Genomic DNA, 17,405 nt, shown 5'->3' with positions numbered 1-17,405 from the left:
AAAAATTATCAGCATTTTTTAATCTGAATTGTTTTTCTCCATCAGCTTCATTAGGTCTAAATTTCTTTTCTTCCTCCTCTGCCTTTTTCTCTGTAAGTCTAAAATTCCCTCTGCTGACATTTAAGTACAACTCTCTCCTCTTACTGGCCTTTGGTCTCAAGGTCAAGGTAGACTTCTGACCTACCAAAATGCTTAGCAAAGAATAGATTCTCAAAAAATAGCTATAAGGTAAATGTTAAAACTTTTGGGTCAACAGTACAATAGTTCTGAAGTCATCTGTGTGAAAATTTTACTGGGTGTGACTTTTAACAGCAGAACCCTCATTAAAATGAACTCATAACGAAATGCATAAAATATTGGTGAAAGCACAAAAGCAAAGACTGATACAGGAGTAGGTGGAGTTAAGATTGGAGAGCATTGCGGTTATTTCTTCTCTTCATTTGGAAGTCCTTAAAGGGGCCATGCAGAACCCTAAAATGGTTGAAACTTTAGTCCAAGAATCACTATTTTAGGGTAGTTACTTATAGAGTAAGTTCTGCCGTGTGAGAGTGCAGAAAAACATGAAGCTTTAAATGCCGTATTAGGGGTGCTACTGCTGTTGCTAAGTCGCTTCAGTCATGTCCGACTCTGCGTGACCCCATAGACAGCAGCCCACAAGGCTCCTCTGTCCCCAGGATTCTCCAGGCAAGAACACTGCCATTTCCTTCTCCAATATTAGGGATAAATATGTTGGAAAGGAGAGCATTTAAAAAAAAAAAATACAAGATGTAATGGAAGAAAAATTTCAAGTGGAGTGTTAGAGTTTTTTTGATCTAAATTCTAGAGAACATATTCATGCCATATCCTTTGTACATAATCTATGTAAAAATGGCATGTAACTTAAGACATTCAACTAATTTGGAAATGTATCATCAATAGGAAAAAATGTTTTAAGAACAGAAAATATGAATTTTTTCTACTACATTGTCTGTTATCATGATATGTAAAAGTTAGAACAAATAATAAAATTGTGTAAGAAGTTTCAATAATACATCTCCTATAGGAAATATTAGTGCCTCCAAGTTTGTTACGATTGGTCACTATTCTGCAGTGTGTTCCCAGAAACATCAATAAAATGCAAAGTAGCTGATCTATCATATAATACTTTAAAAAGATAAACTCAGGCAGAGGCATATATTAAACATTTAGAGTTTATTTAAGCAAAAGCCATTTCAAATGGGGAAGCATTCAATCTAGCAGAAAGAAAGAAACTCTGAGGAACTGTACAAAGGGCGCAGGAATAAGCAGGTTATACTACACAAAATAGGAAAAGGTTAGTTATTGCAAAGTTATTTTTCTTTAGAGGATGGTGAGGGTTTGTCAGGCAGATAATATAACTAGAGCTGATGAGGTGATTCTTCTTTATTTTATTTATTTTTGGCTATAGTGGGTCTCCATTGCACGGCTGCTTTTATTTATTTGCAACAACTAGAGCCTACACTCTAGTTGCGGTGTGTGGCCTTCTCATTGCAGTGGCTTCTCCTTTTGCAGAGCTCAGGCAGTAGGGCGCCCACGCTTCAGTTGCAGGCTGTGGGTCCAGTGGTTGCACTCCCTGGCTTAAGAGCATAGGCTTAAAAGTTGTGGTGCACAGGCTTAGGTGTTCGGTGGCATGTGGACTATTCCTGGACCAGGGATGGAACATGGGTCTCCTGCATTGGCAGGAGTCTTCTCTACCACTGAGCCACTGAGGAAGCCCTGGTCTGGTGATTCTTGACTGACTGATTTTTTTGGAGAGGTGAAACTATAATTCTTAGTTTGGTGATGTGGAACTTGGTATAAGCATAATCCACTTTGGGCCTGTTGACTTATATAGGTGAATTGTATTTTGTCAAAGAGAAGGGGAAGTTTTAAAAATCCATTCATTTTATCAGCATTAATATTTACAGCTAAAACTTAGATCAATAAGCAGACCTACTTGAAAGGTATAAATCAAGCTTCATTTGTTTTCATGTGATTTGTTTTCAGGGAATATATATATATATATGTATATATTAAATTGTGTTGTAAAAATCAAATGTGTCTATAACTATGTACCTCGCATATGTTATGATAGTGTAGATATACTGGTGATCCATTAATAATCAGTTAGAATAACATGGGAAAATTCTGTTCATTGTGAAGCATATCTAAAAATAAAAGTGGGACTAATATAGACATTAAGAGGGTGGTCCATATTTGTTTTCATATGTTTATACCCTTTGTCTTCATTAGACTTGGCAGGAAATAGATACTGGGCCCACATGGTTTGTTTGTTTCCCCGAGTAACCTGTCCATGGTCAGTGGTCTGCCTCCACTTCCTACATCATGGCTTTTTCTGCAGAATAACCTTTCTTTAGCATGTTTCAAAATAACTTCTTCATGGAGCTAGAACCCAGTGCTTTCTCATGCGCTTATTTTTGCTTTTTGAACAGAAGCATATTCTGTTGTTCTGTTGGCTCCACTGTTTCCAATTAGTCACTGGCCTGAAATGATAGCATATAGTGGCCCTGTTTTTGTTATAGATATTTGAACACTTTTGTAATAAAGTAGAAATGGTCAAATATTAAAAATGAGATGAACAGTATAATAAACTAATCATAAAGTAAACACCTAGCTTCAACATGTCAGTGTTGACTAGTCTTTTATCTATTTCTAGTATTTTTTGCTTCAGTATTTTTAAACAACTCCTGACATACCATTTCTCCCTTAAATACATCACTGTAAATACATCACTGTAAAACTTAAGGGTTTCTTTAAACAACACATTATCACATTTATCCAAATTAATATTAATAGTAATTCTTCAATGTTAGTTGATACCTAGCCTGTCAAAATATTCCTGGTTGTCTCTAAAAAAAACTGTAAGTTTGGTGTGATCAAAACAGTATCTACATCATTTCCACATATTGCATTTCGTTCATGTGCCCCTTAAATTTCTTTTAATCTGTGATGTCTTTATGCTCAATTATTTTTCATAGCATTATTTGTTGAAGACTTGCTCTGTAGACTTCCCCACATTCTGGGTTGACCAGTTCCTTTCTAATGGGATCATTTAACACATTTCTTTAGCTCCCTGGGTTGCCTCTAAATTGCATACCAGTCTGATGGCACCATAAAATTCAAGTTGAATTTTTAGCAAGCATAGTAATTAATAATATATCTTAACTGGTTATGCATACTTAATGTTATCATATCAGTGTAAAAAAAATAATGTTATCATATCAGTGTAAAAAATAACCAAACAGAAACCTCAGTAAATAGTGCTCAGAGACCAGAAAGCGGACCTGCCATGTACTATGAGGATATCAAAGCCCAGCAGAAGAAAAGACTTCTCTTTCCTGGCAAGGACTCAGCCAATGAAAAGCCATGGCCTCTTTGTTGACTGTAGCCCTCCCAATCGGAGGAGGCAATGGCACCCCACTCCAGTACTCTTGCCTGGAAAATCCCATGGGCAGAGGAGCCTGGTAGGCTGCAGTCAATGGGGTCGCTAAGAGTCAGACACGACTGAGCGACTTCACTTTGACTTTACACTTTCATGCATTGGAGAAGGCAATGGCAACCCACTCCAGTGTTCTTGCCTGGAGAATCCCAGGGATGGGGGAACCTGGTGGGCTGCCGTCTATGGGGTTGCACAGAGTCAGACACAACTGAAGCGGCTTAGCAGCAGCAGCCCTCCCAATTTCCTTTTCCTCTATATAAACACATTTTCCTCCTCTTGCTCTGAAAGTACTTGCATGTGGCTTGCCTTTGACCCCAAATTATAATTCTCTGCTAATCCAAAATAAGCCCATTTTTGCCAAAGAGATAACTGGCAGTCTGTTTGCTTCAGGTCAACACCAGGAGTCACTAGATTTCTGATTGTCCCAAATTCAGTCATCTTAAAAAAAAAAAAAAAAAAGAGTTAGTGTTTAGTTTGTCTTTTCATTTCCTCTGTATTTATTAACTGGACTTTGTTCTTTTAATAAAAAATAACTTTATCAACTACATTTCATAAATCTAAAATACAGCTTATATGAGAAAAACCAAAAAAGTTGCTTGGTTATTTTCTTTAATATATCTTGGTTCTTGCCATTTACTAATTCTGTACTTTTTAATTTTACCGTCTTACAGGAATACCATATAATAGAAATAGTAAGACTACTTATGTCAATAATAGCATTGAAAACAGTTTAGTTTTTCTTTGTTTATATTCTTAGGATTATTTCACTTGGAACTGTCAAACTGTGGTGTTTTAAAATCTCTTATAATAAATATTCCCTGGGCAATTATGCCACAAACTTAATATACAGTTTAATTTAATCCCCATTTGTTTTTAAATTGTAGGATTTTTTTAAAAGTTTGTTTTGAGTTTTATAAAGTATTTGCATTGTTTCTTATGTCAAAATTATAAAAAAATGGAATTTCAGAAATTTTTAATTTCTTTCATTTATCCTCTTCATGTGTTTTCTCCTACATGTGGCTATCTTTAATAGTTTTTGGCTTATTCTTTTACTATTTCTTCTTAGAAATATAAGCAACTGTGGGCATATTTATAATTTTATTTCGCTGAGTCTTTTTACACAATCTGTGCTTACCCTTAAGATCTTCCTTGCATCCATTTAAAATAAGCATGGAACTCTATTGTGCGCTGGTAACATTTTTGTTACCATTTTGTTACTTGTCTTTGTTCCAATGAATGATGCAAAAATAAATAGCCATGTGCATGCTGCTGCTGCTGCTGCTAAGTCGCTTCAGTCGTGTCCGACTCTGTGCGACCCCAAGGACGGCAGCCCACCAGGCTCCCCGTCCCTGGGATTCTACAGGCAAGAACACTGGAGTAGGTTGCCATTTCCTTCTCCAATGCGTGAAAGTGAAAGTGAAGTCGCCCAGTCATGTCCGACTCTCAGCGACTCCATGGACTGCAGCCCACCAGGCTCCTCCGTCCATGGTATTTTCCAGGCAGGAGTACTGGAGTGGGGTGCCATTGCCTTCTCCACATACAACATTTCAAATTTTTGCCATTGTATATTAGATTCCCAGAAGTCAGGCTCATGTATAATTTAGCTAGTTATTTGCCAACACCGGAGAAGGCAATGGCACCCCACTCCAGTACTCTTGCCTGGAAAATCCCATGGACGGAGGAGCCTGGTAGGCTGCAGTCCATGGGGTCGCGAAGAGTCGGACAGAACTGAGCGACTTCACTTTCACTTTTCACTTTCATGCATTGGAAAAGGAAATGGCAATCCACTCCAGGCCATTGGAGCCTCAATCCACTTGCCTGGAGAATCCCAGGGACGGGGAGCCTGGTGGGCTGGCATCTATGGGGTTGCACAGAGTCAGATACGACTGAAGTGACTTAGCAGCAGCAGCAGCAACATTGCCAACACAATGGTGATTTCAAAATATTGCATTTCTACCAACTATTTGAGTTTGTTTCCTTATGAAACAGTCTTAGAATCTTATTATGTTATCAAACTTTAAAATGTTCTGAATTTGACAGGTGAGAAGTAGCATATCAATGCATGTTTCACTTGTATATGTATAATACATATGAGCTAGATTGAGTATCTTCTCATATTCTTGGGGATATTTGTGTTTCTTATTCTGTTCACTGAATTTATATGTTTTGCTCATTTTTTATTGATTGTTTATTCAATGTTTTGAAACATTTTGTATAATAAGGCTATTAATCCTTTCCAATATAAGTGCAAGTGCATTTTTTGGTCATTTTTCATTCTACTTTTTTTAATGAATGAGTTTATATTTTGATTATGTAACTAAATCTAACTAGCTTTTTTTTTATAGACTCTGAACCTTAGGTCAAAGAAAAGTTTCTTTTGCTTATCAAATAGACCAGTATATGGTACTGGCTAGTTTTATTGTTTTGATTTCATATGCATTATATATTGATACTATTGGATGACAGGATTTAACACAATCTTATATTTTTCCATCTGGATGTACAGTTGTCTCAGCACTTTATTAAAATGACCTTTTCTTCACCTTTATCATAAATTTCCTTATACATTTATATCTATTTTTGAATATTTTTAGTGTAACATTTCTCTGTGTATTTTTAAATTTATAAGAATACCTTTTAAATTTATAGAGCCATAAAATGTACTTTTGACTTCCCTTGTGTCTCAGCAGTAAATTATCCACACTCAAAGCAGTAGATGTGGGTTCCATCCCTGGGTCATGAAGATCTAAAGAAGGAAATGGCAACCCTCTCCAGTATTCATGCCTGGAGAATCCCCAGGGACAGAGGATCCTGACAGGCTACAGTCTATGAGGTCACAAAAAAGTCAGACACAACTTAGCAGCTAAACAGCAACAACAAATAATATACTTTAATGTATTTTAAAATACTGTAATATAACATCGTTCAACCTGCTTCCACTGATATTCTTCAGTGTTTTCATGGCATATTGATTCTTTTAAGGGATTTTTAAAATAAAATTACCTAGCATCCAGGAAGAAATGCAATTCTTATTGAATCATTCTGTCCAAGAACATTTTCTTTCTTGGAAATACTTACCTTTTATTCAACTATACTCTTGTTTCTTTCAGGAGTATTATACTAAATTCTTTGTTTTTCCCCTCCAAACCTCCAGATATTTTCTGTTGTGTGTTTATCTAGCTGACTTTTGTCCTGTATGTAGAATCTTGTGTTATATCATCTAACTGCTTATTGTCTGTGTACATAAAAAAATCCTGCAATTTAAAGAAGCCAAATTATCTCTACTCATAAGCAGTTCATTTCTGATGCATGTTTCTACAGTTACAGATAATCCTAGTCCTTCCATATGATTGGATTTATTTTTCTTCAGAATCCATAATTTTTTTAAATACCTTTATAAGAATTGTTTAGTTTTCTCCTATCTTAGTGTACATAAGAATGTATGCCATTGAACTTGTTAGGATAGAAGACTTTAAAGTCTAGAGGCTGAACAAATTCCCTGTTTATACCTAATGAAGTTCTAAAGTTGATCTAATATATTGAACTGGATCACTGGCTTGAATTTATTTTGTTAAATAAGGAAATGTAAATATGTTCAAAACAGAAGGTAAAATTCTATACTGTCACAGTTTTCACCCAGCTAGACAGTACTGATTTTTTGATGCTTGGAATATATTGTCTAAACTTGGATCATGAATCAGGAAAAACAAAGTTAACCAGAATTGAACAAAAAAATGATTTGTTGAGCTTATTGGCTCTCCAGGCAAATCATTAACAAAATTAGAGTAAATCTTTGGAGAAGGTGAAGCTTTGTTGTTGTTGTCTTTAATTTTATTTTGTTATTTTTTCTTGTCTTCCAACAAATATAGAAATTAACATTTATAGAGGTAATTTTCATACAGAAAATATACTTTTAATCTTTTCCTTTCCCTTAGTGTTCGCTTTTGCCCCCATTTATTCAAAAATTCTGTGTAAATTCATACAGGTAGCTTCAAAGAAGCCTCCTATCTTTGTAGGAATATTACCTGCGTTAGTCACTCAGTCATGTCTGACTCCATGGATTATAGTCCACCAAGCTACTCTGTCCATGGAATTCTCCAGGCAAGAATACTGGAGTGGGTAGCCATTCCCTTCTGCAGGGGATCTTCCCAACCCAGGGACTGAACCCAGGTGTCCTACATTTGAGGTAGATTCTTTACCATCTGAGTCACCAGGGTTTGGGTAATTGCTAATACCATGTGGCATCTGTAGACAAAGTTCACTGTGTATTTTTGCTTATTTGGCTTGATTAGTGTATCTGTCCTTAGTCATGTTCACAGCTAAATTCCATGGCTAAAACTGAATTCTGTTTTGTCCTAGGATTCAACAGGAAAGAGGTACCTGTGTTACTGTGTGGTTTAGTTGCTAAGTCTTATCCAGCTCTAACTCCATGGTCTGTAGCCCACCAGGCTCCTCTGTCCTTGGGATTTCCCAGGCAAGAATACTGGAATGAGTTGCCATTTCCTTCTCCAGGGGATCTTCCCAACCCAGGGGTTGAACTCAGGTCTCCTGCATTGCAGGCAGATTCTTTACCATCTGAACTGCCAGGAAAGCCCTCATGTTGCAAACAAATTAAATGTTGCAGTTCTTGTCTGCAAGAATAACCTTAACTATGGATAATGATAAAAATATGTACACAGACAACGTAGCTTTGAAATATGGTATACATGTGAAATGAAGTGCAGTTGTAAAATAAATTACTATTAATAAAAATAACTGATAACACTAACAAAATGAGAAAATAATGCTTTTGAGCACTCAAAAGGTTGTATCTGACAAATTTAAGGAATTTTGAAGTGTAATTGTGACTATGAAGAACATCCAAAGTCTATACCTAAATTATATATAACATATGCCTTAACTGTATACGGGAACGGGGCACAGACAATTTAGAATGGAAAGAAGTAGATTTGTATGGATGAGTTGAAGTAGGAAATGGTACTGTCTCCCCATAGGCTCCAAATATTCCCTGGTGGTCCTTACTTTGAACCTTTGGAAGCTTTGGGAATCACTCTTAACTGAAGGGCATGGACTTCATTACTATATTAAATTATCCCTTTCATCCCATTCGTATTCTGTAGGTAGAGAAGGGAAGACAATTTAGCTGAAGGGTGTCTCTGCTTATTTATTCCGCAGGAATCACTGCTTGATAAATTAAGCTAATCCTCTACAGAAATGTTCCAATCACCTCTGTAATTACTTACTATATGGAAACACAATGGATGTGGCCTTAATTACTTTGCTATAAGATACAAAGTCTTCAAAACATTGTTATCTACATAAAATGGAAAGGCGCTGTGTATTCATGAAATCTTAGATTATGTTTAGTGTGAAATGGTTTTAAAGGTCATAAGCAAACTTGCAAATTAAAAGTTGCTGATAAGACTGACTCTCACACTTTCTTTACTATATAATGGCATAAATAAGTTAGATAATAAAGCCACATTTCCATGGTGAGAATTTGAAATCTGTTCAATTTGATTGTGCTGAAATTCCTGGTTACATAAAATTTAAAAACTAGGTTATTATCACTAGCATTTCTCCCTTGAACAGCCTGCATGATTCAGTCGATCATAGAAAATAGAGAAGCTCTAAATTAAGGCCAGTGGATTAATATTTCTGATTTAGAGCAGAGGCAATTTTAGCCTGGCTAATTTTTCATATCTGCTCAATTAACCTCATAGTGCTTTAGAACAAAAGGCAGCATGACGAGTGTCATTTAAATTAAACAAATGCCATTTATCTGTCAAGGTGCTGACTTATATCAGCCACTCCAAGCCAAGACCACAGTATCAAATGAGGCGGATGAGCAGTGAGCCACCAGGATTTAATTTTCCAGCATTTCAGAAGTCATGCACATCATAATATGCGACGCTTATCGTTTAATGAGCTCTTCCAGATGATCCAGAAAAGCAAAACTGGGTTAGCTACCCAGCAGCATTTGTAAAATACCTAGTTTATATTCTACTATGACCCCTCTCATTGAGGAGAAGCACCTTCTTCTGGGAGTGATGTCAATGATTTCTAATTAAACACAATACCCCACATTTTGCATTCAAGTCAGTTCTTTTCAGAGATTGGAAAACAGATATCATTATCCTGGCCTTCTGAATAACTTTCTGTTTAGCAGCTGCAGCCTCTAATGCTTTTCCAATAAGGCATTTCAGATCTAAATAGACACAAATTTTGAAAAGAAATTAACTGAATATTATTATCATTTACTAGAGGAAGGAACTGTTCCTACTTAGCATTTACACTCCTTAAGTAGACAAGCATTATACATTTTCAAATCATCTATGCTTCTGTAGTCAATAATTTATTTAAGTTTGATCTCTCAGTAATTGAAAGAAACTTTACCTAAACATTAGCTCAATAGTCACTATGTAGAAACCAACAGTATTTTGAATTTTAGCATGAAAGAGCAAAATGCCCCTTTGAGACAAAGCCATTTTTCCCTTTGTTCAATAATGTGAAATTCTCTTCAGCAGTCTCTGTTAAACTTATGAGGCCAGTCTGTGGTCCCAGCTTTAGACTTTGATATGCATAGTAAGCATTCCTTAATGAACCATTGGTAACAGTAGGATAGAGTTTATACAGAAGAAGGACTTAGCAGCTGAAGTTTGATTTAAGCTAGTGAAGGAGCATTTGAAAAGATTGTTTATCTACTTCAGCATTGTTCCCGAATAGGTCTAATAGCATCAAGTCAAACCCAGTAATCAGGGTTCTTTGAACCAAAAGATCTCTCTATTTAAAATTTCAATAAATACTGAATACCAAAAGGCATCACAGCTTGGTAGTAACGATTATTCTATTGCTGATAAACACAGTATTAATGATGGAGTTTTCAACTTGTTTCAACTTTGATGTTTGCAGCCATGGGTACTGGCAAGCTCAGGAGTACCAGCCATCATGTCCTTCTAGTATCAGGGGGAAAAATAGAAAATTTAAAGAACTTTGTGAACAGACTTTCCACTTTGGGCATCAGCAGTAATTTAAAGGAAGAACCAGATTAAGAAGGAGGAAATGGATATTTATAAGTTAGAATGAATGCTCATCGCCTATCCCAGAATCACTCAAATGTGATTCTAAGAACCATTTGGGGCAAACTGGCATGGCACTAGTTGTTTCTAAAAGGATCTGCAGGAAGAAGACTAGAGAATGTCAGTGAAGGTACTTAAAGCTTTCGTCCCAGGTTAGGGTGGGCTACCCTTGTGGCTCAGCTGGTAAAGAATCCGCTCGCAATGCAGGAGACCTGCGTTTGATTCCTGGGTTGGGAAGATCCACTGGAGAAGGGAAAGGCTACCCACTCCAGTATTCTGGCCAGAGAATTCCAGTGACTGTCACACCGCAGAGCGACTTTCACTTAGGGCAGGTTAGGAAGTACAGCTAGTCCAAAATATTCAGGGATTGGGGGCAGGAGAAGGGGACGACAGAGGATGAGATGGCTGGATGGCATCACTGACTCGATGGACGTGAGTCTGAGTGAACTCCAGGAGTTGGTGATGGGAAGGGAGGCCTGGCGTGCTGCAATTCATGGGGACACAACTGAGCGACTGAACTGAACTGAGGACAACAAGTAAAGGCTGACAAATTATGTTGTAAGATTGTTCAATATCTTGTCGAAATAGCAAGTGCTGAATCTAACTGCCTAGAATCAATACTAAGGTTTTGAACAACCTTGAATATATCTGATGGATAGTCATGTGTTTTTATTTCAGATTAGTATTCATAAATACTAGTAGCAAGTTCATACTCAATATCAGCAATAAACAGTGAAGTCCACAAACTTATTTCTGTAATTTTGCTGGGATCCTTTATTTCATTGAAGGCATCAGTAATTTGAATTCTGGGACCAAGGACTTTGAGTTCGACTGAATACAGCAACGATCAGATAAATTCCTCTTTCTCATCAGATTGGATCTCCCTCTCTCATCGTAGCAGCTCCTGCTTAGACTGAGATGAAAGAAAAGCTTGCACACTGAGGTAGTTAAAACCTCTAGTTGCCTCTTGAGGTCAAAGGCCAGGCTGCTCTGACTCCATCCTGGGGCCAGCTGCACCTTGACTCAGCCTCGTCAACTGTGGCCACGATTTCAGCCCTAGCTCCCCAACTTGTGATATATCTACATTTTCCCAGTAACAATTCTAAAAGTCATTTCTCTTCCTCCATAGTAATAGGTGTGTAGAAGTCCTGCCAATTCTTCATTCATCCAATATCTTGTATCCTACCCTACCCCTTTTAAAAGAAATTCCAGTTGGAATTTTGATGACCTTATAAACAACATTAGATGGATCATGTGCTAGCTTCAGCTTATCGAACTTACATATTTTCTTGGTACTAGTGAAATATTCTGGACAAAATGGCCCTGCATAAATATGGATTAAAGTCTATAACTTTTTGTTAGCAGTTTGCAAAGTATAGACAAGAAAAATTTCATGTACCATTTTGTAAAGTCAAAGTCACATTCAAGAGAAAGCTGCATTAATGAAAGCAGAATGTCTATCCATCTACCACTAATTAACATGGAACGTCAATTGAAATGCTTTATGTAGAAATATCACTTAACAATAGTGTTTTATTTTTCTTTGAAATGATATTTCATGTTGATAATATATGCCTAAACTAAATTGAATAATATTTTATTTCCCATGCTGGAAGATGTATTAAAAAATGTTCAATCAATTTCACATTTTTCTTTTAGAAATTATGTTCTGTGTTAAGGACAAAAATGTTCAGATTTGACACACAAAAGGACATTTCACTTAGCTAGATGCCCTTCCAGATCTTTACTGAGCCCTCTCTTGCTACACTTCACTTTGGATGGTATCTCTCTTCTTCTGAAGACTCTGACTGTCCTGAGTACAGAGATTGATATTTTGTTAATTTTGGTAATGCCTGGTACGAAATATAAGTTAAAAAAAAAATAAACTGATAGTGTTGAACTTGGTTTTAATTGTAACAAAATACAAACAATACTAGGTTTTTCTCCTTATAGAGGATGAAAAAATAAAGGTTTGTTGTACTTATAAGTCAGAGAAGACAACGGCACCCCACTCCAATACTCTTGCCTGGAAAATCCCATGGAAGGAGGAGCCTGGTGGGCTGCAGTCCATGGGGTCGCTGAGAGTTGGACACGGCTCAGTGACTTCACTTTCACTTTTCACTTTCATGCATTGGAGAAGAAAATGGCAACCCACTCCAGTGTTCTTGCCTGAAGAATCCCAGGGGTGGCGGAGCCTGGTGGGCTGCCATCTATGGGGTTGCACAGAGTTGGACACGACTGAAACGAATTAGCAGCAGCAGCAGTACTTATAAGTAAATTTTAAAATGAATATCAAATATTTCTTATGTGCAAGGTAATCTGCATTTAGTATGGGTGTGTGTTTGTATGTATTCATGTTCTCCTAAGTGTTTGTGAAATGAAGAAGACATTTTTTCAAAAGCAATTAGAATGCTTGTTCAAGCTACACAATTACCAATGAGGGGCAAGAACCCGTCTTTTTTACTTAAGCATGAAAGTGTGTTAGTCACACTTGAAATTTTTCAGTCACACTCTGAAAGTTGCTGAGTAATGTCGAACTCTTTGTGACCCCACAGACTGTAGCCTGCCAGGATCCTCTGTCCATGGAGTTCTCCAGGCCCAAATACTGGAGTGGGTTGCCATTCCCTTCTCCAGGGGATCTTCCCGACTCAGGGATTGAACCTGGGTCTCCTGCATTGCAAGCAGATTGTTTACCATCTGAGCTACCCAGTAATGTGTGCTATGGACACACTGGTATAGTGATGTCCATTATTCCAGAGCATTCTTCCCATCCCAACTGCTTCCTGTAGTGCAAGAATCAAACTGTTAATGGATGTGGATGTGTATAGTTCTTAGAATCTAGTTCTTAGTCTTTGTATTGCAACCTATATAAGCCAGTTGTGCAATATTCTGGAAACCACAATTTAAACTGTAGCCATTTTATTTGATCATCTTTTGAATTTAAAGCCTGCTTACTTACAGAAGTGCCAGAGACTACTCTCCCAATGAGCAGTCTAAGTATGAAACTGCCAAATATATATATGTGTGTGTGTGTGTGTATGTATATTTATACACCCCATACACAATTGACTCTGTGCTAATAGAAAACATTTTCTATTTTTTGTGCTATCTGTGCTAATGAAATAGCATTGCAAACTGCATAAAATGTTAGCGACGGTAATGCCAACATCCTTTAATTTTGGCATTGCAAAGTATTTGTATACCTTTGAATATGGACTTATCTGATACTCTGTGAATTTGTGCCACTTCACACAAAATAATGAGGGTATCCAATCAGTCTCCAATCTCACAGTCTCATCATTAGCTATAAGCTCTAACCAACCTCCATTATTTGGTATTCTTCAAACATACCTTAAACTAATTTCTTGTGTCCTCTTTCACTCAGCAATTTCAGTCCTGTATTTCTTATTATCCAATGTCTGAAAATGGTTACCTAAAAGTATATTTTATGCAGTTTTGTGGTTATTTATGGTGGAAAGGCAAGTCCAATTATAATTACTACATCATGGTCAGAAGTAGAAGCATCTCAATGAAATATTCAAATATGTAATCTAAATTTCTTTCAAAGAAAGTAGAACTAGTATGTGGTAGGACTGTGAAAATTATAAAGTCATTATACTTATATTAGATGGTATATTGAATTTAATAGGTGAATAATTGAATGATTCAGGATTAATACATAGCCTATTTAATTTTCTCTCCAGCCCTCTTTTCTAATTTCTGAACTTTTCTCTGTCCTGTGATGGTATTCATTACATCTTCGGCTCATAAAAAGTTTCTGTTAATGTTTTACTACCAAGTTGTCTTGTTGCAAATACTCTCTCAGTGTAAACTATACAAGTTAATTTACTGTTTCTTAAAATCTTCTCATATGATTTTGGCTATGTAAAGAAAACAAATATTTTGTACTGATTAGAATGAGTTCCTAAAACTTGTTAATAATTAGATTTACCCGACACATCTTTTCTTTTTCTAACAAGATGACTTAAATTTACTCTTAAATCTATAGCCTTATATGAAGATTTATTTTCATGTTATAAAACTGACTTTCACTTTGAGCACTAAATTAATATAACAGTATTTGCATATTCAGGGTGTTTCCAGAAAGTAGATTTGCTGTATATGTTCAAATGTACCATATAAAACCAGGTTCAACTTGTGCATCTTAAATTTGAAAATATATCCAATATAGAGTACATAGGCTCTCAAAAGCATTCTTATTAATGGCTTTTTAGAAAGTATTTGCACTATAAATGATATATCAAAATGCATAACAGATTTTGCAGGCATTGTCTCAATTTTGGGGGGTGATTTCCTTTCTAAAACTTTTCCGTCAGCCCTATTTCTTTCATTTCTTAGAAGAGGTTTTTTTGTTTCAGCCCACAGTCTAATGCGAAATTGTAAAATTCTGGCTAAGTGCCCCTTATAATAAACTGCCCCATTGTATCTTTTAATCACAACACAGTTTGTCATCTGTACTGTTGAGGTCAGTGGTTTAACACAAATCAGATATGCTTAGAAAACTGAGTAAGTCTTAGGGTTATTTAAAAAGTGATATCAAATCTATCTATATTTCATGGAAAATTCATAGGAATCATTTTAATTTAACAAAAAATGTAAGTTAAAGGAGACCTAGATTGAAGCTAAAATTTTGACTTGTCATATAAACCAGTAGAAGGACCATTTTATGTTGCAGTGATTATATTAGAAATAATGCTAAATGAGGACACATCAAGATAGCAGAATGGGACATGGAACTCACCTCCTCCTACAGATACATCTAAAATAAATCTGTATGTAGAGTAATCCTCAGAATACCAGCTGAATGCTTACCATATCGCAGACAACCAAAATTGCTAGAAAGGTCATCATGTAACTGGGTAGGATGAAAGAATTTTGTTAAATAGGATTGGGACTAGACCTGTGTCCCTGGGAGGGAGTTGTGAAAGTAGAAATACTCCCTCTCTTTGTGGAGCTCTTTAACGGATGGGGAGATTAGCTGAAACAGAAAGGGAACTTCAGAGAATCAGACAAAAGTTTGGAAGCTGGCTTGTGTCAGGGAGAGCAGAGAGGGATCAGAACAGAGGATCCTAGCCAACTCCCTGTACTCCCTAGCCTCAGATGCACATCTTCTGGTACACTTGGGGACTGGGTGCTGAAGTTCAGACTTTTATTACACTCTTGTGGGGAGGCCTGGGCTTGGCTGCGCAGAGAGGCTTAAGGCTTGAGTCTCAACAGGAGATGTGCACAAATACAAATTTCTATATATCAGATAGATAAACAACAAGGACAGGAAACTACATCCAATATCCTCTAATAACCCATAATGGAAAATAATATATATAAAACTGAATCACTTTGCTATATACCAGAAACTAACATTATTAACCAAGCATCAGTAAAAAAAAAAAAAAAAAATGAAATAATACTAAGAATGAACCCCAGAATCTTGATTTTATGAATCAAGGTAGATTTTTTTCAAAGATCTTTCATGGGTTTAGATGATTTGCTTTTCAAATAGAATATACAACAAGCATTTTGACTGGGACTTTCAAGTATGTGGCTGCCTGTATTGTATGTGTTATTTCTGTTGCAAGTAGAAAACATCCTCTGTCCCCAAATTACCTCCCTTTAAGGCTTCACTGGTGGCTCAGAGGTTAAAGTGTCTGCCTCCAATGCGGGAGACCCGGGTTTGATCCCTGGGTGGGGAAGATCCCCTGGAGAAGGAAATGGTAACCCACTCCAGTATTCTTGCCTGGAGAATCTCATGGACGGAGAAGCCTGGTAGGCTACAGTCCACGGGGTCCCAAAGAGTTGGACATGACTGAGCGACTTCACAAGTCTGTAAAAGAACTTGAAATGCCAACATTTGAAATTCATTCCCTTTGTTCTTAAAATTATAACTTTTTTGTACCTTTGTTTTGGAATTGTTTATCGATTAACCAAATGTTTACTAAACATCAACCTCATACCAAACTATGCTTCAGTTCAGTTCAGTCGCTCGGTCGTGTCTGACTCTTTACAACCCCATGAACTGCAGCACGCCAGGCCTCCCTGTCCATCACCAACTCCTGGAGTTCACTCAAACTCATGTCCATCGAGTCACTGATGCCGTCCAGCCATCTCATCCTCTGTCATCCCCTTCTCCTCCTGCCCCCAATCCCTCCCAAAATCAGAGTCTTTTCCAATGAGTCAACTCTTTGCATGAGGTGGCCAAAGTATTGGAGTTTCAGCTTTAGCATCAGTCCTTCCAAAGAACACCCAGGACTGATCTCCTTCAGAGTGGACTGGTTGGATCTCCTTGCAGTCCAAGGGACTCTCAAGAGTCTTCTCCAACACCACAGTTCAAAAGCTTAGGGATACACAGAAAAGTAAGACAGAGCACTGTGAGAGAGGCATGTGAAAGTGAAAAGTGAAAGTGAAGTTGCTCAGTCGTGTCTGACTCTTTGCAGTCCTTTGGACTTGTAGCCCACCAGGCTCCTCCGTCCATGGGATTTTCTAGGCAAGAATACTGGAGTAGGTTGCTATTTCCTTCTCCAGGAGATCTTCCCAACCCAGGGATTGAACCTGGGTCTCCTGCATTGTAGGCAGATGCTTTACCGTCTGAGCCACCAGGGAAGTCATGGAGGTGCTGTTTTATGTGACATGGTGACAGAGGTCTCAGATGAAGTGATGTAGAAGCAGAGACCTGAATGATTGAGGAATGTATACTGGGTAACTCAGGAAAGAGAACTCCAAACAACAGTTCCTATAGAGAACTTGAAATGGAAGTATATTTGTGAAACAGTGGGCCAGCATTGCCAGAATGGAACAGGTAGGGAAAATGTTAAAAAATAAGTTCAGAGACCCTTCCAGGAATTCCAGTGTCT

General features: G+C 37.2%; 1 non-coding gene across 1 annotated transcript; it reads right to left on the bottom strand.

Moving 5' to 3' along the window:
* Nucleotides 1–17,082: 17,082 nt before the first annotated feature.
* On the bottom strand, nt 17,083–17,154 carry TRNAC-ACA (transfer RNA cysteine (anticodon ACA)). Its single transcript has one exon. It is a non-coding gene; the product is annotated as a tRNA-Cys (tRNA).
* Between the last annotated feature and the right edge of the window lie 251 nt (nt 17,155–17,405).

The sequence above is a fragment of the Capricornis sumatraensis genome, chromosome 9 (genome assembly GCF_032405125.1).
Source record: "Capricornis sumatraensis isolate serow.1 chromosome 9, serow.2, whole genome shotgun sequence".
Classification (NCBI taxonomy): domain Eukaryota; kingdom Metazoa; phylum Chordata; class Mammalia; order Artiodactyla; family Bovidae; genus Capricornis; species Capricornis sumatraensis.
This window is presented reverse-complemented; position numbering and strand designations above follow the sequence as displayed.